The sequence below is a fragment of the Pelobates fuscus genome, chromosome 8, assembly GCF_036172605.1.
Source record: "Pelobates fuscus isolate aPelFus1 chromosome 8, aPelFus1.pri, whole genome shotgun sequence".
Classification (NCBI taxonomy): Eukaryota; Metazoa; Chordata; class Amphibia; order Anura; family Pelobatidae; genus Pelobates; species Pelobates fuscus.
The window spans coordinates 129,539,378-129,556,086 of NC_086324.1; positions in this window are offsets into that span (position 1 = coordinate 129,539,378).

Genomic DNA, 16,709 nt, shown 5'->3' on the forward strand with positions numbered 1-16,709 from the left:
GTTTGACTAACAAAGATGGCCGCGTTCGACTAACAAAGATGACTGTACGAACGGCGGCCACCCAGCGGTTGGCAATTAACCTGCGGTTAACCGCCAGCCTGGGAGGTAAATTGCCTGCACACTTCCACTTGCGTGTGGTCCGCCTGTGCAGTACTTTTTTCGGTAAGCCCCATTTACCGAACCAAATAGGAAAATTACATGCACAAAGTAGTTTAACAGTATGGGGACACTGGGGACACAGTCTTAAAGGGGCATTGCCACAAAAAGTCTCAATATGCCCATAGACTGTTCTTAAAGGGCCATAATCATGAGGAAGGAGGCTGGCAATCAGGCTTCTCCATAAGCCTGGGGAACAGGGTAGTTTGTCACGTGAAAAACCAGTGACAAAGGGCCTTTTGTCACAGTACTTGGAGTGTTCCTTTAATCCCACTCTTTCCTACTTATAAATACTTTCTCTGTTACAAAAAACCCTTTCACTTACACACACACACACAAACATTCTACCTTACATACGCCTCTGAATTAATACACATTTTTTCTTCTCCCCTCCTGTGCCCTTCTTTGTTCCCCTCCTGTGCCCGTCTTTGTCCCCCTCCTGTGCCCTCTTTAGCCCCACTTATTTTCCCTTCTTTGTTTGCCACTGTGCCATCTTTAGCCCCTCCCTCCTGTGACCTTTTTTGTCCCCTTTGTGCCCTATTTAGCTCCCTCCCTTCTGTGCTCTTTTTTGTCCCCCGTTTGCAATATTTAGCTCCCCTCCCCTTCTGTGCCCTTTCTTGTTCTCCCTGTTCCCTATTTAGCCCCCCTCTCCTACTGTGCCCTTTTTTGTCCCCCCGTGCCATATTAAGCCTCCCTCTTCTACTGTGCCCTTTTTGTCGTCGTCCCCCGTGCCCTATTAAGCCCCCTCCCCTAATGTGCCCTTTTTGTACCTTCCATGAGATATATATAACCCCCCCTCCCCTACTGTGCGCTTTTTGTCCTCCCCTGAGCCCTATTTAGCCCACCTCCCTTTCTTTGACCTTTTTTGTTTCCCCATGCCCTAATTAGCCCTTCCCCTTCTGTGCCCTTTTCCCCTCCATGCCCTATTTAGCCCCCTACACTATTGTGCCCTTTTTTGTCCTCCCCTGTGCTCTATTTAGCCCCCTCCCCTACTGAGCTAAGGCTCACCTGAGGTGGGCGGTCCGCAGTGGAGGAACCTCTGCTTCTTGTACCCGGTCTAAAAGGAAGTTGTGTGCTCTCAGTGAGAAGTTCCAGGTAGGGAAACAGAGGCTTCTCTACCACGGTCGACCTGCTGGGCCACGCTACATTTTGTGACTGACAGGAGGAGAGCACTGTGCAGTGCGCTCTGCTCCTGCTGGTCACCGGGAAATTGCACCCCTCAGATGGCTGGTAACCGGGGCGGACCAACCTCCTCCCCCTCTTAGTACGCCACTGCTTGGATGTATTTTTATTACCAAGATTAGTGTTGGTGTCAATTATATATTTTTTCCTTCATGTATAAATAATATTTTACAGTTTCATGGTTTCATTTGTGTTTGTAGTGTGTTGTTTTTTTCAGTAAATATATATTTTTATCAGCATATATTCATTACTGTGATTTGTTCTACTTTTATCATATGAGAAAATTATTGTTTGCGTAATAGTTCTGTCTCTACTCTGGCGTTTCAAAAGCTAGTTGAGTTAATTTCTGTAGTCTGTGTATCTATGATATTTCACTTCCTCAGAGATTATGAATTCTGAAACATGATGCCTGTCTGTGCACATTTGCATATCAAGTTGGGAACTCTGGGAAAGTTGTGAAAACATGATTTATAGCTGGAAAGTCCAACTTAAGGTATGCAGATGATGCATAACAGTAAATCGTGTATTAGTCCATAAGTGTACCTTGCTGCTTTCTGGTGCGTCCCCCTGTTGTGCTTTATGTTGTTAGGACTATGGATTAAATAACACTTTTTCTATTAGACTTCTTGCTTTTACAAGGATGTTTTTACCCAGTTTATTTCTACTATGTGATGACAGCCATACCCCTCTACTATTAATTTGTATTTAGCCCATTTTACAACCCTGTGAATTGGACTTTGTGCTGAGATCTACAAAGCCACAGACTGCACATGTTTGCAGCCAGGCCTCTGGCTCTCCCCAGGATAGAATGGAGAGGTTTGTGTTACTTGTATGGACATACTGCACATACATGTTACATGGGTTTAGTGACTTCAGGGGTATGTTTATAGCTGCAGTAATTGTATTTTTGCAAGTTGTTGCATGTATAAACCACCCTGAGTAGGTACATGGAGGCAGGTAACTCTCTGTACCCTAAGCTTTGAAATAGTATGAAGTTGCTATACTAGTTACATAGTTACATAGTTACATATAGTTACATAGTTACATAACTGAAAAGAGACTTGCGTCCATCAAGTTCAGCCTTCCTCACATATGCTTTTGCTGTTGATCCAAAAGAAGGCAAAAAACCCAGTCTGAAGCGCTTCCAATTTTGCAACAAACTAGGAAAAAATTCCTTCTTGACCCCAAAATAGCAGTCAGATGTCTCCTTGGATCAAGCAGCTATTACCCCACTAATTAGGAATTGTATCCCTGTATGTTATGTTTTTGCAAGTATTTATCCAATTGCAACTTAAACATCTGTATAGACTCTGACAAAACCACCTCTTCCGGCAATGAATTCCATATCCTTATTACTCTTACTGTAAAAAAACCTTTTCTTTGCCTTAGATGAAATCTCCTTTCTTCAAGCCTAAATGTGTGACCTCGTGTCCTATGTATAGCCCTTCTTATGAATAGATTTCCAGATAATGGTTTGTACTGGCCCCGAATATATTTGTATAATGTTATCATATCCCCTCTAAGGCGCCGTTTTTCCAAACTGAAGAGATTTAAATTTTTTAACCTTTCTTCATAACTAAAATGCTCCATTCCTTTTATCAATTTTGTAGCTCGTCTCTGCACTTTTTCTAGTGCCATGATATCCTTCTTTAGAACAGGTGCCCAAAATTGCACAGCATATTCAAGGTGTGGTCTTACCAGCGATTTATAAAGAGGCAAAATTATATTTTCATCTCGAGAATTTATGCCCCTATTTATACATGACAAAACCTTACTGGCCTTAGCAACGGCAGATTGACATTGCATATTGCTACCTAATTTGTTGTCTATAACAATTCCCAAATCCTTCTCGTGTGTGGTTATCCCTAGTTCACTACCATTTAGGGTGTAAATTGCTTGTGCATTCTTAACCCCGAAGTGCATAACTTTGCATTTTTCTACGTTAAATTTCATCTGCCATTTTAGTGCCCAGTCCCCCAATCTATCCAAATCCCTCTGAAGCAAGGCAATATCCTGCTCACATTTTATTACTTTACAAAGTTTTGTGTCATCTGCAAACACTGATACATGGCTTTCAATGCCCATTTCAAGATCATTTATAAATATGTTAAATAGAAGCGGTCCCAAAACAGAACCCTGAGGGACACCACTTACCACTTTTGTCCAGCTTGAAAATTTACCATTTATGACAACTCGCTGTACTCTATCCTTAAGCCAATGTTCTACCCAAGAACAAGAATATTCATCTAGACCAATTTATTTTAGTTTGAAGACTAACCTATTGTGAGGAACCGTATCAAATGCCTTGGTAAAATCCAAGTAGATCACATCCACTGCAACACACTGATCTATATTTCTACTTACTTCTTCGTAGAATGCGAAGTGGAGTGATCTAAACTAGTACTTAGTAAAGTGATCCAGCTATGTGAAAAAACAATATTGTTAAGCGGGAAGATTTGCGAAATTCGCATCCAACGTGCAGAACGTCCATAGCAAAGCATTGAGAAATGCTTTCCTATGGACTATTTGAATGCGCGCACGGCACTTGCCGCGCATGCGCATTCTGGTCCACTTAAGAGCTGATGTCAGCGGGGGAGGAGAGGTCACCAGCGCCGAGGGAGCCCGGCGCTGGATAAAGGTAAGCTGCTGAAGGGGTTTTAACGGGAGGGGGAGCTTGAAGGTGGGGGCACCCTTAGGGCACTATAGTGTCAGGAAAACCGCTTTGTTTTCCTGACACTATAGTGATCCTTTGATTCTTTGTTTATAATACTCAAGTAGGAAGTATCAATTCAAGCATAGTGTAATGACATATGTATACCATAACATAAGTATGTGCCACATACAATATATACGTTGTGGATATTGATGAGCCTCGCAGGACTCAACATCTGTCAATGAACATGGTTTCTGAAATGTGTTCAATGAAGTGTTCTGGGTGCCAGGTCCCTCTAGGGTTAACCCTGCCTGCTCTAAACAAAGCAATTTAAGAGAAACTGCTATGTTTACATTTGGGGTTAAGTTGTCTTCCGGACAGCCACTAGAGGCGCATCTGCAACGCTGGAGGCATATTATGCCTCCATCACACAGAGCGTCCATAGGAAAGCATTGAGACGGGGGAGCTGACGTCGCAGGGGAGGAGAGGTGGCCCGGCGGTGGAATGAGGTGAGTAACTGAAGGGGTTTTACCCCTTCAGCACCACGGGACGGGGACCCTGAGGGTGGGGGCACCCTCAGGGTACTATAGTGTCAGGAAAACCGATTTGTTTTCCTGACACTATAGTGATCCTTTAATATATAAGAAATAAGAGAAAGTGAGAGAGTTAAAGTGGAAGAAAAAAAAAGTGTGCCGTCAGGAAAATTCCAAGCCAAACATTTACTACAGAGCGCTGTAGTAGTTATGGTACTAGAAGTACCCTATCATCTTGGCTCCATTATCAAGGATCACTTTGAGGATTGTGCAGGATCCTTTTTTGTTACATGGTTCCATAACCTGACACCATAGACATCACAGGCACCAGTTTTTGTGTATTGATCATGCCCCTGAAATATCACTGATCAATTCACTTCCATTTAGGAGTTAAACCCCTTTGTTTATACAGCCCTAGTCACACCTTTCTTCATGTGACTTACACTGCCTTCCAAACACTTCCTGTAAAGAGTAATCTAATGTTGACACATCCTGAATGGAAAATACTGTTTAATTTGGAATTTTCTATCTCCTGCTCTGTTAATTGCCTTCTAGACCTTGCAAGAGCCTCCTGGATGTAAATAAAGTTCAATTTGCAGAGCAGGAGATAAAAACTTTTAAAGTAAGTTACATCAGATTGAAAGTGAAACCATTTCTTTCCATGCAGGCAGTGTGCGTCACAGCCAGGGGAGGTGTGGCTGGGGCTGCATAAACAGAAACAAAAGTGATTTAACCACTAAATGGCAGTGAATTGAGCAGTGACACTACAGGAGCATGATCTATAGACCAAAACTGCTTAATTAAGCTAAAGTTGTTTTGGTGACTATAGTATCCCTTTAAGGTCATATAATGTCTTATGCCCATCATTATTTGAGAGAGGTGTTTTATCATAATTGCATCCTATTGATGGAGTTCTCGTACATGATGACCGGACAAAGTAATCTGTAACGTTTTATTACTTCTTTGTGTCCCAGCCAGGTCATGTTAGCAACTCATGTACCAACCAGGAAGTTGCTAGCTGTGAAGATCATTCAGAAGAGACCCCTGCTGCAAGGTGACCGTAATAAAAATCTCAGAGAGTGCAGAGTCTTGGAAATGGCTTCTGAAAATATCTTTCTTTTTTTTTTTTTACCTTTGACACACTCACTGATACACGCATATACACCCCCACCCACCCACACTTTGACACACATTCACTGCCCATACCAGCATTTGCCTGGATGCTTTTCAGGGTCGTAACAGGGTCGTGTTGTACATTCAGAGAGGCTTGCTGACAAAGTCTGATGTCATGTAGCCAGACAGCTTCTGCTATACTTTGTAGTGACTTACTGTTGCCCCTGAACACGCAGACCCCAGGCTATAGTGGCCTTCCAGTAAAGTTCCCAGTGCGCTACTCCATCCCTGAATAAACCCAGCTTACCTTCCTCTTTGTTACTGTATCTTTTATTGGGGCCCCGCCTGTCTGCCTTTTACACTACAGAAGGACTGTAAATAATGACAACCTGGACAGTACTGTAAAACTGTCTGCTCTATGAAGAAGGAGAACCTTTAAAATACAAATGCCTAATTTTAGTAAGGCATGTGATATATCCGACCTGCTATAGAGACAGAGCTCAGACTCAAATTCTCTCTCTTTATAGTCGTATGAAACCAGAAAACATCTTAAAGGACAACTGTTACCTCAAAATTGTTTATATTGTTTTTAAATTCTTTATTTTTTACTTTTAGTATTTGCTTTGACAACACAGTGAACTCAAACTGCATTGTTAAAAAGTGTGAACTGGATAATAAGGAGGGGAAGAACAGCGAAAGAGAGAGAGATGAAAAAAGAGAAATCCCACCGAAGGGACCCTAGCCCACTCCTTATACAGTTGCAAGAAAAAGTATATGAACCCTTTGGAATTATATGGATTTCTGCACAAATTGGTCATAAAAAGTGATCAGATCATCATCTAAGTCACAACAATAGACAATCACAGTCTGCTTAAACTAATAACACACACACAATGAAATGTTGCCATGTTTTTATTTAACACACCATGTAAACATTCACAATGCAGGTGGAAAAAGTATGTGAACCCCTAGACTAATGACATCTCCAAGAGCTAATTGGAGTGAGATGTCAGCCAACTGGAGTCCAATCAATGAGATGAGATTGGAGGTGTTGGTTACAGCTGCCCTGCCCTATGAAAAAAACACACCAGTTCTGGGTTTGCTTTTCACAAGAAGCATTGACTGATGTGAATGATGCCTCGCACAAAAGAGTTCTCAGAAGACCTACGATTAAGAATTGTTGACTTGCATAAAGCTGGAAAGGGTTATAAAAGTATCTCCAAAAGCCTTGCTGGTCATCAGTCCACAGTAAGACAAATTGTCTATAAATGGAGAAAGTTCAGCACTGCTGCTACTCTCCCTAGGAGTGGCCGTCCTGTAAAGATGACTGCAAGAGCACAGCGCAGACTGCTCAATGAGGTGAAGAAGAATCCTAGAGTGTCAGCTAAAGACTTACAAAAGTCACTGGCAAATGTTAACATCCCTGTTAGCGAATCTACAATACGTTAAACACTAAACAAGAATGGATTTCATGGGAGGATACCACAGAGGAAGCCACTGCTGTCCAAACAAAACATTGCTGAACATTTACAGTTTGCACAAGAGCACCTGGATGTTCCACAGCCGTACTGGCAAAATATTCTGTGGGCAGATGAAACCAAAGTTGAGTTGTTGTGAAGAAACACACAACACTATGTGTGGCGAAAAAGACCAACATCAAAACCTCATCCCAACTGTGAAGTATGGTGGTGGGGGCATCATGGTTTGGGGCTGCTTTGCTGCGTCAGGGCCTGGACGGATTGCTATCATCGAAGTAAAAATGAATTCCCAAGTTTATCAAGACATTTTGCAGGAGAACTTAAGGCCATCTGTCTACCAGCTGAAGCTCAACAGAAGATGGGTGCTGCAACAGGACAATGACCCAAACCATAGAAGTAAATCAACAACAGAATGGCTTAAACAGAAGAAAATACGCCTTCTGAAGTGGCCCAGTCAGAGTCCTGACCTCAACCCGATTGAGATGCTGCGGCATGACCTCAAGAAAGCTATTCACATCCGACATCCCAAGAATATTGCTGAACTGAAACAGTTCTGTAAAGAGGAATGGTCAAGAATTACTCCTGACCGTTGTGCACGTCTGATCTGCAACTACAGGAAATGTTTGGTTGAAGTTATTGTTGCCAAAGGAGGTTCAACCAGTTATTAAATCCAAGGGTTCACATACTTTTTCCACCTGCACTGTGAATGTTTACATGGTGTGTTCAATAAAAACATGGCAACATTTCATTCTTTGTGTGTTATTAGTTTAAGCAGACTGTGATTGTCTATTGTTGTGACTTAGATGATGATCAGATCACATTTTATGACCAATTTGTGCAGAAATCCATATCATTGCAAAGGGTTCACATACTTTTTCTTGCAACTGTATATACAGTACGACCAAGTATTTTACTACGTTGTGGGGAATCCCAAATTTGTGCTGGGAGTTGTTCCATATCACTGACATTGGTCAGTATATTATGTCGCTCTAGCTTAGAGGGGTGTGAAAACAATTTATTATTAATATGATTTTCCTTTTTTTTCTTCAAGTTTTTAAAGGAAATATATATATATATATATATTTTATGAAGTAAATGTAAAAAAAAAAAAATGTGAAAACCTCATCCCTTTTAATTCCCTTTTGAAATCTGACAGTCTCTCTGTTCTTCCCTGTTTCTGAGCAGGGAGTGAAGCAGGGACGATCAAGGAGACTAATAGTCGGTTTTCAAATGCTGTTCGACCCAAGGTGCATGTATATGGCTGAAGGATCCTGTTATATTTCTTGTACATATACTTAATTTAAAAACAAATCTATTTCCTTTCAAAACTTGAGCAAATGATTATTACATTAAAAACAGTTTTTAGGTGATAGTTGTCCTTTAATGGATGGAGTAGACAGTTAGACATTACTGATACAGAACCATTCTACATAACACAGCTTATAATATATTTCCCAAACTAGATCTTAATTAAGCTAAAGTTGTTTTGGTGACTATAGTATCCCTTTAAGGTCATATAATTTCTTATGCCCATCACTATTTGAGAGAGGTGTTTTATCATAATTGCATCCTATTGATGGAGTTCTCGTACATGATGACTGGACAAAGTAATCTGTAACGTTTTATTACTTCTTTGTGTCCCAGCCAGCTCATGTTAGTCTTAATTTCCTGTGTGGGCAGCCTGTTGAGCAGGTCTCTCTGATTTAATATATCTGGTAGATGAAGAATGGAGAGAGCTATAATGCTGCCCTGGATTGGAGGGAGTTTGGAGTAATTCTTTTCAAGATGGCCATAGGAACATCTTTTTATCATGACATCCGATTAATATATATGGGCGAATTATTGCTTAAGAAATCTTCATGTCACCATAGTTTCTTAAGCATAGAGACATAGGATATCCTAAAACAGGTATGTATTACAAAACTTTTGTAGCATAACATTTAATATAACATTGTATATGAAACATGTTTTTATTGTTATTAGACTTTTTTTTTTTCATTCCATATATATGAAAGGTTCTTCAGATTCATACAGTACAGTAGCTACCTGGAATGATTATAAAACGTAACTGAAATGTATTATTATTCACTGATTTTAGGCTCTCGTTGGAGAATACGTGTGGAAAAACAGCACTGAGAAAGGCAGGCACACCAGGCTACATTGCTCCTGAGGTGAGGAACTGACCATCGCTAGTGTGCTTTAATCTTTAAATGACCACATGACATGATCATCAACCACAGATGTTTTAGAATCTAGTGGCCTGTTTAGAGATGTACACTGCTCAAAAAAATAAAGGGAAAACAAAAATAACACATCCTAGATCTGAATGAATTAAATATTCTTTTGAAATACTTTGTTCTTTACATAGTTGAATGTGCTGACGACAAAATCACACAAAAATGAAAAAATGGAAATCAAATTTTTCAACCCATGGAGGTCTGGATTTGGCGTCACACTCAAAATTAAAGTGGAAAAATACACTACAGGCTGATCCAACTTTGATGTAATGTCCTTAAAACAAGTCAAAATGAGGCTCAGTAGTGTGTGTGGCCTCCACGTGCCTGTATAACCTCCCTCCAACGCCTGTGCATGCTCCTGATGAGTTGGCGGATGGTCTCCTGAGGGATCTCCTCCCAGACCTGGACTAAAGCATCTGCCAACTCCTGGACAGTCTGTGGTGCAACGTGACGTTGGTAGATGGAGCGAGACATGATGTCCCAGATGTGCTCAATTGGATTCAGGTCTGGGGAACGGACGGGCCAGTCCATAGCATCAATGCCTTCTCCTTGAAGGAACTGCTGACACACTCCAGCCACATGAGGTCTAGCATTGTCTTGCATTAGGAGGAACCCAGGGCCAACCGCACCAGCATATGGTCCCACAAGGGGTCTGAGGATCTCATCTCGGTACCTAGTGGCAGTCATGCTACCTCTGGCGAGCACATGGAGGGCTGTGTGGCCCCCCATAGAAATGCCACCCCACACCATTACTGACCCACTGCCAAACCGGTCATGGTGCAGGCAACAGAACGTTCTCCACGGCGTCTCCAGACTCTGTCACGTCTGTCACATGTGCTCAGTGTGAACCTGCTTTCATCTGCGAAGAGCACAGGGTGCCAGTGGCGAATTTGCCAATCTTGGTGTTTTCTGGCAAATGCCAAACGTCCTGCAGGGTGTTGGGCTGTAAGCACAACCCCCACCTGTGGACGTCGGGCCCTCATACCACCCTCATGGAGTCTGTTTCTGACCGTTTGAGCAGACACATGCACATTTGTGGCCTGCTGGAGGTAATTTTGCAGGGCTCTGGCAGTGCTCCTCCTGTTCCTCCTTGCACAAAGGCAGAGTTAGCGGTCCTGCTGCTGGGTTATTGCCCTCCTACGGCCTCCTCCACGTCTCCTGATGTACTGGCCTGTCTCCTGGTAGCGCCTCCATGCTCTGGACACTACGCTGACAGACACAGCAAACCTTGCCACAGCTCGCATTGATGTACCATCCTGCTACACTACCTGAGCCACTTGTGTGGGTTGTAGACTCCGTCTCATGCTACCACTAGAGTGAAAGCGCCGCCAGCATTCAAAAGTGACCAAAACATCAGCCAGAAAGCATAGGAACTGAGAAGTGGTCTGTGGTCAAAACCAGCATGACCACTCCTTAATTGGGAGTGTCTTGCTAATTGCCTATAATTTCCACCTGTTGCCTATCCCTTTTGCACAACAGCATGTGAAATTGATTGTCACTCAGTGTTGCTTCCTAAGTGGACAGTTTGATTTCACAGAAGTGTGATTGACTTGGAGTTACATTGTGTTGTTTAAGTGTTCCCAGTGGCGTACATACCAGGGTCGCAGGGGTCGCGGCTGCGACCGGGCCCGGCCCACCAGGGGGCCCGGCCGCCCTGCAACCCAGGTATGTAGGTCACTGGGCCAGCCTCTTCTGCTGGGGGGCCCAGGAGCCGGCCACCTCCGGGCCCCCCGAGGCTGGCCCTGCTGTCACCCGGCTGGCTGGCGGGCGCGCGAGGGAGCACTGTCCCCTGGGTGCTCCCTCTTCAGCTCCCTCGCGCACCGCACTGAAACCGGAGCCGGAAGATGACGTCATCTTCCGGCTCCGGCATCAGTACGCGGCGCGTGAGGGAGCTGAAGAGGAAGCACTCAGGGGACAGTGCTCCCTCGTGCGCCCGCCAGACAGCCGGGTGACAGCCTGGCCAGCAACACCACTGGACCCCAGGGAATCCCCCAGCTCTCCCACAGGTAAGGAGGTTGGGGGGATTAAAAAAAAAACAAAAAAAAAACGTTTGAGTGTGTTAGTGAGTGTGTTAGTGAGTGTGTTAGTGAGTGTGTTAGTGAGTGTGTGTGAGTGTGTGTGTGTGAGTGTGTGTGTGTGAGTGTGTGTGTGTGAGTGTGTGTGTGTGTGTGTGTGTTAGTGAGTGTGTGTGTGTGTGTGTGTGTGAGTGAGTGTGTGTGTGAGTGAGTGTGTGTGTGAGTGTGTGTGTGTGTGAGTGTGTGTGTGTGTGAGTGAGTGTGTTAGTGTTAGTGAGTGTGTGTGTTAGTGTTAGTGAGTGTGTGTGTTAGTGTTAGTGAGTGTGTTAGTGTTAGTGAGTGTGTGTTAGTGAGTGTGTGTGAGTGAGTGTGTGAGTGAGTGTGTGTTAGTGTGTGTGTGTGTTAGTGAGTGTGTGTGTGAGTGAGTGTGTTAGTGAGTGTGTGAGTGTGTGTGTTAGTGTTAGTGTTAGTGAGTGTGTTAGTGAGTGTGTTAGTGTTAGTGAGTGTGTGTTAGTGAGTGTGTGTTAGTGAGTGTGTGTTAGTGAGTGTGTGAGTGAGTGTGTTAGTGTGTGTGTGTGTTAGTGAGTGTGTGTGTTAGTGTTAGTGAGTGTGTGTGTTAGTGAGTGTGTGTGTTAGTGAGTGTGTGTGTTAGTGTGAGTGTGTGTGTTAGTGTTAGTGTGTGTGTTAGTGTTAGTGTGTGTGTTAGTGAGTGTGTGTGTTAGTGAGTGTGTGTGTTAGTGAGTGTGTGTGTTAGTGTGTGTGTGTGTTAGTGTGTGTGTGTGTTAGTGTGTGTGTGTTAGTGTTAGTGAGTGTGTGTGTTAGTGAGTGTGTGTTAGTGTTAGTGAGTGTGTGTGTGTTAGTGAGTGTGTGTGTGTTAGTGAGTGTGTGTGTGTGTTAGTGAGTGTGTGTGTGTTAGTGAGTGAGTGTGTGTTAGTGAGCGTGTGTTAGTGTTAGTGAGCGTGTGTTAGTGTTAGTGAGTGTGTGTGTTAGTGTTAGTGAGTGGGTGTGTTAGTGTTAGTGAGTGGGTGTGTTAGTGTTAGTGAGTGTGTGTGTTAGTGTTAGTGAGTGTTAGTGTGTGTGTTAGTGTTAGTGAGTGTGTGTGTTAGAGTGTGTGTGTCTGTCACTGAGTATGTTTGTGTGCGTCTGTCACTGAGTATGTTTGTGTGCGTCTGTCACTGAGTATGTTTGTGTGCGTCTGTCACTGAGTATGTTTGTGTGCGTCTGTCACTGAGTATGTTTGTGTGCGTCTGTCACTGAGTATGTTTGTGTGCGTCTGTCACTGAGTGTGTGTCTGTCAGTAAATGTGTGCGTCTGTTCATGAGAGTGTGTGTGTGTGTCTTAAGCACTTACCTTTCTCCAGCGCCGGACTCCCTTAACGCTGGGGATCTCTCCGTCCCCATCCGCCTCTCAGCTCCGAATGCACATGCGTGGCAAGAGCCACGCGCGCATTCAAACCGCCCATATGAAAGCATTACTCAATGCTTTCCTATGGACGTTCAGCGTCTTCTCACTGTGATTTTCACAGTGAGAATCGCAGAAAATCCTCTAGCGGCTGTCAATGAGACAGCCACTAGAGGCTGGATTAACCCTCAGTGAAACATAGCAGTTTCTCTGAAACTGCTATGTTTTCAGCTGCAGGGTTAAAACTAGAGACCTGGCACCCAGACCACTTCATTGAGCTGATGTGATCTGGGTGTCTGTAGTGGTCCTTTAAGTGTATGTGTTTATGCATGCACTGGCATACATACCGCGGTCGCACGGGTCGCAGCCCTGCGACCAGGGGCCCGCCGCCATGTGTTGCGGCCCCAGCCTGCGCAGAGTAAGCGCTCGCGCGGGGGGAGGGGGGCCCGGATCAGTTTTCGCACCGGGGCCCCATGGGTTGTGTGTACGCCACTGAATGTTCCCTTTATGTTTTTTGAGCAGTGTATATTCCCAGGTGACGAGGAAGACAAATTCACCTTTAGTTATGTATTTATCTCCCCTCATCTGTGCATAGTAGTATTTACCCCATTCCTTAGCTTTAATGCAAGCCTATCAGACCATAATATATCTCTCTCCTACAGCCTGAGTTAAAGACAGCCAGCGCCAGACTTGAAAGAAACACAGTTCTTTCAAATATCTAGGTATGTTGCTAGACACCAATTGGCCTTTGGCCTTCACATTGAAAACCTCTCAACAAAACTGTATCCAAAACTAGCACTTTATTTAGCATACCGCATTACAAAAAAAGAAAGTGGATCAATCCTCATTTTCCTACAGAGCACCGCTCTGTTATGGAGTAACCTCACAGACACAATGAAATCTTCCCCCCAATCTAAAATCCTTTAAGAGATCGCTGTCAACATTTCCCAGCACAGAATGCACCTGTAAGCATGGTTGATTATATTTCTTACCTCTTCTGTGTTAAATGTACATATGTGTATTTTAATATTATATTGTACCCTATTGTAATAATGGAATGCTTGTGGACCCAGGACATACTTGAAAACGAGAGAAATCTTAATGTAACCTCCCTGGTAAAATATATTATAAATAAATAATATTTAAAAAATGAATTGTTGAAGGTGCCAATTAATAAAAGTATTTAAAAAGAGAGAGAAACTGCAAAATCAGGGTGTGTATTCTTAGATTGTATGTGTGATGATTGTGCCCTCCTTTTCCATTTAAGAAAAGTGCCAATTTCAATAGAATTTGTGAGACAGACAATAGGATGTTGCTTGCTCCAAGTTTAATTCCATTCAGCTAACCTGGGCGCATACTCGGAGCGGCTGCCTTAAGACGGCTCAATGAACTGAACGAAGACATGTCGTGATTGGACAGCACACTCTGCCTGGAACGCAAGGCTTCTCAATGAGAAACCTCTAATTGGGTATTGGGATAATTGGAGAAATGCAGTAACTGCAGATACTAGATCTGCACCTATTGCAAGCTACAATTTCATATACTGCCAATTAAAAACATGCAAAAACAATTAGTTGTATGTTTTCTTTGGGGGTATATCTACTAAATTGTTATTTAAAAAAAAAAATTAATAGTGCTCCTTTAACTTCTGAAATTCTAGAAAAAAAGGAACAAAACAAACAATGTTGATTAAATATGTTCTGCGTAAAATGTCATTTCATTTTATATAAAAGTTATGATTGTTAATCTTATGTACTCCCTTTAGCATGTAAACTCAACCCCTCTGTTCCTGTGCGTCCATTTACTTGGTTACAATTACGTGTCTGTTAGTCCACCCATTGTACAGCGCTACAGAATTTTGCTGGGGCTATATAAATAATAAAATAATAATAATATTGCAGATATGTGCAACCCTTATTTCCAGTATTTATAGCTAGCCTTTAGTTTTGCTGAACATCATGGGAAATTTAGTCCATATAATTCAACAATGACAGAGTTAGACGTAACTGATACAAAACCATCCTATGTAGCACCGCGTATATTATATAATATATTTCCCAAACTAGATATGTGTGGTCAGACTGCTGTGTAGATCTCTCTGATTTTATATATTTGGTAGATTAAGAATGGCAAGAGGTATAATGCTGCTGTGGATTGGTGGACATTTGGAATAATTCTTTTCAAGATGGCCCCAGGAACGTCTCCTTTTTATTTTGACAACCAATTAACACATACGGGCGAATTATTGCTTAAGAAATCTTCATGTCACCCTAATTTTGTAAGTATGGAGACACAGGATATTCTAAAACAGGTGTGTATTACAAAGCTTTTTTATGAAATATCTTTTTTATTGTTATAAGACTTTTTTTTGTATTCATTCCATATATGTGAAAGGTTCATCAGATTCGTACAGTACAGTAACTATGTGCAAAGATTAAGCAAAACATAACTGAAAATGTAATAATATTCACTGATTTGGGGCTTGTCTTGGAGAATGTGTGGAAAAACAGCACTGAGAAAAGCAGGCATGACAGGCCACATTGCTCCTATATTTGGCAGACGATGAATGTCGAGAGGTATAATGCTGGCGTTGATTGGTGGGCGTTTGGAGTAATTATTTTCAAGATGGCAACAGGAACGTCCTCTTTTGATCATAACCGATTTACACCTATGGGCGAATTATTGCTTAACAAATCTTCATGTCACCATAATTAAGTAAGCATGGAGACATGGGTAATCTAAAAACAAGTGTATATTACAAAGCTTTGGTATCATAACATATAATATTACATTTTGTATAAAACATGTTTTTTATTGTTACTAGATTTTTTTTAAATTCATTCCATATAAATATAAGGATCATCACATAACTTATAATCTGTTTATTGGACAGTTGTTTAAACTGATGGAAAAGTTTATAACCAACACACTACTGTTTCTCTTTAGAGCTCCTGTGCATGTCACCAGCCAAGCGTTTGGGGGTAAACGGCGATATTCGTTCGCACCCGATTCTTCAATCCATTGACTGGGTGGAGCTGGAGGCCGGCAGATTAGATGCCCCTTAGTAAATGCAGTAATTACACTGACCATTAAAACTGTGGCTAGGTATAAGTCTGATGATTTAACAGACCATTTTTGTAAAAAAAAGATATGCAAGACAACAAAGGTCCTGAGGTATAATATTAGATGACAAAAAAAAGTAAATTAATTGCCTAAACCATTGTAAATTTGGTGCAAAATGGTCTTAAACCAAACCAAGAAATGTTAGATGTATTTTCTTTCATGTCTATTTTATTTGTGGTCATTTAGACCGGAACATTACCACTATACTGTAACATGTTGCAACTGATGGTTAAAGAAAAGACTTAGGTACATTACAGGAAATTTGTTTTAAAAAAAAAAAAAGACAAGCTAGTTACAGCAGCGTTGTATTTTCTTCTGCAGCCACAGCAGGACTGTCCTTTACCATCTGGGACACAGGAGAATCCTGTGTCTTCATCAGAGGCCTTCAGGACACCTATTGGCTCAGAAGATCAAAAGTTTTTGAAGGGTTCACATTTATCAACCCACAGTGGAACGCCTCGCCAGAGTCTATGGCAAACTATTAAAAAGCAATAAAGTCTGCCTCTTCTCTTAAAGTGACTCTGTTACTAAAATAAAAATCATATGCTATGTTTTTACAACACTGCCTGTCTCTGAATCTTTACTTATTTCCTTGCTTAAAGCAAGGTTCTGTTTCAATAGCCAATTAAATATACCCACAATCCACCAAAATCAATCCTACAGAAGGCAAATAGCAGACATCATGGCAGAGGAGAATAAAAACGCTGCACCCAGTACAGTATGGTACAGGAAAGAAAAGATAATAAATATAAGTTAAGGCAATTTGCAAGGAGGAGATTATAATTCTTAAGATTCGAAGGGCATAAGGAAAGATATAT